Here is a 7,054-nt window from a genome sequence, read left to right on the forward strand (position 1 = left end):
GAAAAAGGAAATCAGACATCTTGAGTAATTAATTGTGCTATTCATGTTGGTTTTAATCATCTATCCATTGTTTTAATTGCTTCTCTTATGGGGTCAAATCAGTGTCATTCAGAATGTTATAGAAAATTATTTTTAAATAGTGTCTTCCTCTCAATTTTTAAATTTAACTATTAATTTGGCCTCATTAGTTGTTTATATCCTCTTCTGTCTCCCAGTGTCCCAATGTATCTCCTTGACCCTGTTATACACTGACCAGAACTTCAGGTCCTAGCACAGGCAGTAATGTCTTCACTCATTAATTAAACTGGGCAGAGAAAAGGCCCTGACACTGGTTCATGATCTGTTAAACTGGTATTGCTTCTCTTAATCTGTGTGATGCTTGAAACAGTTTTGGCTGAGACGTGTGAGCAGCCTCCCAAACCACGGTTGGACACAGCATTAGCACTGCAGGGCCCAGTGCCAAGAGGGATGTCCTCTTTGGGATGTGGAGGTTTAGGGACAAGGCTGCAAGTCCTTCTGGAGTCCCTGGCACATTTCATCCACCTGTATAAATGCAGTCATAGGAATGAGGTAGTCAGGTTTGAGCCTTGGAGCCTTTCAGCTTCTTTTACGCTACATGATTAATTAAACAATGGTTTAGGATTCCTATGGTAGGCATACTTGAAAAAAAAAAACAAACAACTCTGTCCTTTCTGGCCCACTTTGGACATTGGTGAAATGTCTATGCACTAGCAAAAGAGTTCCAGACAGATGCCTGAAAGGCAGTTGCCTTTTTCTTTGCTTGTGCTGGACTAAGAAATTATCTTTCTTTGCCATGATGTCAGCACAGATGGAAGCACAGGCAACTGGATTTATAGCAGAAGCAATTTTCCAGTGCAGGACCCTGTAATAAGAGAAATATACTAAACTCATTTAAAGATAACAGCTGTCTGCATACCAGGCCTCCATGGAAATGGATACACCTGGATAAATACATGCAAATGTTACAAGTGTCTTTACAAACAATGATTCCTGCAATTAGTCCTATTAGTTCTGATGTAATCAGGAAATGAAAAACACAATCCCCATTCTGTCCTAAAATATTACTAAAGAGACAACATAATTATAATTTTGTTTGCTCCTCCAAGGCCTCAGCACCTAGAGCTCCAGGTTTCATACAGCCACTCCAGGCATGGGTTCATTGAGGTGGTCAAAGAGGGAAAAGCAGATTTAGGGACATGGAGAGAGGCTGAGGAGCATAAGAACAGTAGTGCTCTCATGAACACTGGGGACAGCTGTGATAGCCCCACACTGGGATTGAACCCAGTCACGGATCAATTAAATGTGCAGTGCCTTGTCTCTGGATCAGTCTATGTCTTTAACAGTTTCTAGCACATTCATTTTTTCTCTGCTTGGTAAGGCAGAAAAAGTAATTTGAGGTAAGAAAGCATTTGCTTCCTTAGTTACAGGTACCCACACACACACACTTTGAGGAAGGATTTTGGTGGGGATAACTGCACTGAAGGAGTGTAAGAATAACTATTCTGAAATCACAGAAGGAAGTAAGAATTACTGTTCTGAAATACTGAAGGTAAGGCTCCAGGCTCCACTGAAGTCAAAGGGGAAAATCCTGTAAACTTTCAATTCACATATGTGGAAATAAAATATGTGGTTTTGCACTTTCCCCCTAATTTTCATATTTTTTTTTGCCTATTATTCATCCATAGGATTTCACAGGAAGGGTCTTTTTTCCGGTCAGACTAGTAAAATGCTGTAACTAATCTAGGTCTAGGAAGACTCAGCAACTTCACTCTGAGATAAGAACTTAGATCTGAGCATTTGCTATTAAAATCTGTTATCATCAGAAGTCTGCAAAGAATTTTTTTCACAGCACTTTGACAAAACAAAAAAAAAGATTATAAGCATAAAGTTAGACCATATTACTCATGTTTTATTTAAGAGAATCACCTCAGAAGATTTACAATTTTTAAGTCAGCAAGCAATTTTTCTGTAGCACATTTTATCACTGAGCACAGTAAAAGTGCTTGAGGTAGTGTCCACATCTCAAAGCATATAGATTTTTGCTGAAACCTGAGCAAGTATTTGCATTCATCAATTAAGGAAAGAAAATTCAATTAATCTACATGCATTCAGTGAAGACTACATCCAGAGAAAAATTGTAATCTATGTTGTTCACCAGCACAAAGACACTTTATCATCTCTATGTTTTTGTAACTATGTTTGACATCAAATGAATCAACACTCAGCTCTGGCCACTAGAAAAATGAGAATGAGTCTTAAAAACCAGTAAGTGGGAGGTCTAGATTTTTGACCCACCTCTTCCATCCCCTAAATGGTCATAAGCAAGTCCTAATTCACTTTTCACTTTACATGTAGCTAATCTGCCCTGCAGAATTCACAGCAGTCAACTACAGTCTTATTCAATGCCTGCAGCTAACAAAGACACCTCACTAGGGCACCTTAGGGCAGCCAGGGTTGCAATATGCACCTTCAACAGGTGGATAAAAGCACCTTCCAGGATGTGCCTGACCTGGGAGGTGTGCTCTGCAGTCACACCCCATGGTCTGAGCCTGGCAGAGAGAGGAATTCAAAGAGCAGTGAGATTGTGTGATCTAAAACTGAATGTCCCCAGTGCTACAAAAGCCAAATACTTCTAAACATGCCTGTTTAGCATTTTAGGAACTTACCTGATAGAAATTAACTCTGCTAGCATCTTTGGACACTTTCAGCAGCTGAACAGGGCTTTTTTTTCAGTACTGCATTTCTACTGAAGTTCTTGATATGAAGTCAAGGGTAGATATAAGCACTTAAAGGTGGTTTTTCCATATATCTTTTTAATAGAACATTTTAATAGCAAATGAATGTGAAGGAGAAAATAGTTCCTACCACTCCTTTGTGGATGAGGAGGTAGATAATTAAATTCTTTAGATTCTGGGTCAAAATTACTTGCATAAACTGGAGGTATGTGTCAGAACAGGGAACTGGGACTGCTCTTCTCTTTCTCTTTAGGAGACTATGAGCAAGGCAAAGCCAGCTCCTAAACTGGAAGCCAGGTGGAGAAGACTATGCCCTTGACCTATATCAATACACTTGTTTGAGGGTTGAGGCTGTGCTTTTTCTTTATTCCCCTCTACCTTTTCTTTCCCCCTCTTTTGTTAAGCTACTTGCTAGCATTTAACGTGGCAAGAGAGGAGCAAGGAGGGGTGAGACCCAGGCTGAGAGAAAGCAGGTGTGTGTGTGTGTGTTAACCCCTCACCCTGGTCAGGTGTGTATCACTCCCCACTTGCAGGCTGTGCTGGCTGCCCACCCCTGCCCAGCCCTGCCCAGCCCTCCTGCACTGCCCTGCACACCGTGGGGATGCTGCAGCCTGAGCAGAAGGTGCTGGCAGTGGATATAGATGTAAACGAACACCACAGCCTTGCCTTGCCTTGCCTTGCCTTGGGCGTTTCTGCCTCATTTCCCTTTCCCAATTCAGCTGTTGCAGCCTCCAGACGTCACAGGTTTTAAATTTGTCCCTGCAGAGCCTGTCCACGAGGCACTTCCTTGCTGCAGACACCTCCTTTCTGCACAGAGCTGCTCCCTAAGGGTATGCAGATACAAAAAGCTTTCTATTTTAGCACCCATTAAGTCAAGGAAAAAAAATCTAAGGTGATAATTTTTCACATTATGAAGTCTCATCAGTTGCTGTCACTGAGAAGAGCCACTAGCTGTTGCCAGGCTCTTATGAGAGGACAGAGCCCAAACTGGATTGGAAAGGGATCACCCCATTGCTGATGGCAGTCCCTCCTGGGAAGGGTTAAGTCCTCTTGCCCTTGCAGTACTTGATCAACCAGCAGCCCTAGTGGCTGCTCCTAGGGCTTCCTTTTCGAAAAGCAAAATGACACAAACACCTAAGATGTGAAAACAGTCACCTCTGTATTAGTAAAATAGGGTACCACAAACTGGGATAGAAGCAGAACCTCAGTTTCCAGCTCATCATGTCTCAGTGAAGGCTTTGACAGCTGTTCAGAGTAAGAGAAATTGTTCAGGGTATTTCTACCCTTTTGCACATCTCACATTGCACAGCCTTTAGAAAACTGCCTTTATCTATGAATTTTTCTAGCATTAACTTACACATCAACTGGTAAGAGAGAGAAGTAAAACATTTAAAAACATATATGGAAAGTTCAAAGTGAAATATAACAAATGTTTATTTATAAAAATAAATAAATGTGGGAATTTTGTGGTAGGATTTTCAAAACATTTATTTAAATACCTGAATTTAAGCCTTTGAAATTAAAATTAAATGGCATTGCCACCAGAATGGGACTGGTATTAGTCTAAACCAGGTGAACAGCCTAGCAAATGTGCAGAGAATTTTGATTACTTTATGCATTTGAAAATGACACAGATTGGAAAAAGCTATTAGTAAGTCAAAGAAAACTAGTCAAAAATGAAAAAAGCCAATGGTAATCAGTGCGTGGGAATCTGGGAATCCATGCTCAGTTTCAGTGTTAAACTCTTGCATGATGCAGTACAAAAAAAAAAAAAAAAAGAAAAAAAAAAAGAAAAATAATAGGTTAGAAATATGGAAGCAATAGACAAAAATGTAAATGAAAATTTAATATCTTCTTGTTCATATGGGCCATAAGATAAGCATATAAGAATACACTTCTGATTCTTCTATATTTTCTATTTGTTACACATACTGTAATTTATACAGTTTAGAATATCCTCTTAAATCCCATTCCTATTGACTCCATGTACAAAATAGGTTAAACAGAAATAGCCAAGGAGCACTTTACTCTGTTGGTGTTCCTCAAATATGAAAGCTGTGATAATCCAAATATTTAATTGACCCCCAAGGCCAGTCTCTTTGAGATTCAGCTTATGTTAAGACAAATAATGCAGTGCTAAAAAGAAAAATTTTCTCATATAATTGACTATTTTAGTGCACTAGCAAACATGATTCCTAGATATATTTTACTTTCTCCAGGAGACACTTAAAACATTGATGTTTCGTGTTTGCATTTGACAGTAGAAATAATCTGCAAGAATAATTTATAGTAGCTAATCTTTAGAAATGTCAGCATAATATAGAAGCAAATATGAGCAAGGAGAAAGTATGAGTTTGGATTTTGTAGTTTTTCCAGCTCTTGACCTGTTTAGTCTTGCTTTTCCTCTGAGTCCTGTTTTTCTAATGTTATGCTTTCAGAAATTACTTATTAATGAATCTGAATTAGAAATTTTCAACTTCATAGTTTAATAGTTTTTATCCTAATGAGTCCAAAAATGGAAAAGAAAGAGAGAAATAGCTGTCTGATGCTTAAAAACCTTTTAAAAATATTTTGAGTTTGACCAACAATATCTACTCCTCTTTTTGAGAGACTCAGACCTGAAAGATCAGAGATGACATCATTAAAGCATATTTGGACAAATTAAATCTACATTTTTCCTAAACTGCCTGTCATCATGGATTCATGAATGTTAATTCTGGAGTACTGATGCAACTTTCTAATGACTACCTACTGCTGAACTGAGGATTGACATGTACAGCCTGATAGTCTTGTTATGGGGTGCTTTGTCAAAGTGCTAATACAGCTCCTACCTGCTACATTACCACATCACTATTTTTTTAACCTATAAAGGTTCTCAAAAAAGAAGCCTGAGTTTTAGAAATGCTGAGCAGCAAGATGCTTCAGTGACATCAACAGGAAATAAACAGGTTCAAATCAGGTGCTGTTTCAGAAAGGATGAACATACTTTTTCTTCATACCTATTAATATTGTCCTGTTCAGCCCACTCAGATGTATTTTAGGGTGTTTCCACCCTTCATGCCCGAGCTATATTATGGATGCATCAGTTTCTGCTTCTATCACCAAAGATTCAGATCAATAACATAATTTAGTACAAGAGTCTGATATTAACTTCTAAGAGGCTCTATACCTAAGTGAGAAAAGCTGGATTTGGCCCTTGGTTATGTTTTAAAATAGATCAAGGCACAGCAAGCTGTTTTATATTAATTTTATATTTTGCTATCATGATTTTCTCTTTTAAATAGAAACAGGTGATACGATACATAAGCTGAGGTTTGGGACAACTTAGCATTTCACCTTAAATGGGGAAACTTAGATGGCAAGTATGTTATCTGGTATATGCAGAGGCAGGGTTTGAAATTTATTACATCTCATTTTAAGGCCAGAAAATTTTCCAAAATTAGTAGTGATTCAAACTGCAGTAAAAGCCTAAGTCCTTCCTAGATCATACATATTAATATTCCATCAGCATAAAATGCCATTTTAAATTCACTGTTTCCAGTCTCCATCCCATGAGAATCTGAAGAAGCATTAACAGCATCTGTAAAACATTCTCACATTAAAATAAAGCAGCATGGTGGCTGGGAAGAGGAGAGACACAGAAAAAACCTTTTTACTGTAGTAATCAGACTTTAAAATTTCCAAGTTTCTTGCTCTCTACAATGTCAAAATTTATCCATCTTTGTGTTTGAACAAGCAGTGATTCACTGCTGACTAGGACAGGATCCAAAAGTGTCAATTTTCTCTGAGGCAAAAGTTAGATGAACATGATCTTTTGGCAGCCTGCATATTAAGAGGTGCCCTATTCCCAGATTCTCAGTTGAGGACCTTCAGTGACCTTAGCAAAATGACATTGAAATCTGATTTTTGTACTACTTGAGAACTGAATTTCAGTACATCAGTCTTCAGGCTGGTTTTGTGAACATGACATTCTGAGATTCCTTAACAAATAGTACCAACAGTCTGCAACACCCAGTGTCTTCAAGCAGTGTGATTCAGACAAGTAGGAGCTTTTCTTTCCATTAGTTCCACTTTCAGCTTTATTTTAGCAATAAAGTGATACCCTCCTTTCCTTCCCACATAAATAATCTGTTCCTAAATCCAGATTTTAGAGATTAATAGTGATGCCTTGGGCATCAATAGCATTTTATTGTCTGTCTAACCCTTTAGTAACAACAGTCATGTTGTCAAGGCCAGAGAGATCAGAGCTCAGGGTTGACTGCCCTTATTCCTGGGTTTGCCTCTGACGTGCCTCAAGA

Source organism: Erithacus rubecula (genome assembly GCF_903797595.1).
Source record: "Erithacus rubecula genome assembly, chromosome: 4".
Taxonomy (NCBI): Eukaryota; Metazoa; Chordata; class Aves; order Passeriformes; family Muscicapidae; genus Erithacus; species Erithacus rubecula.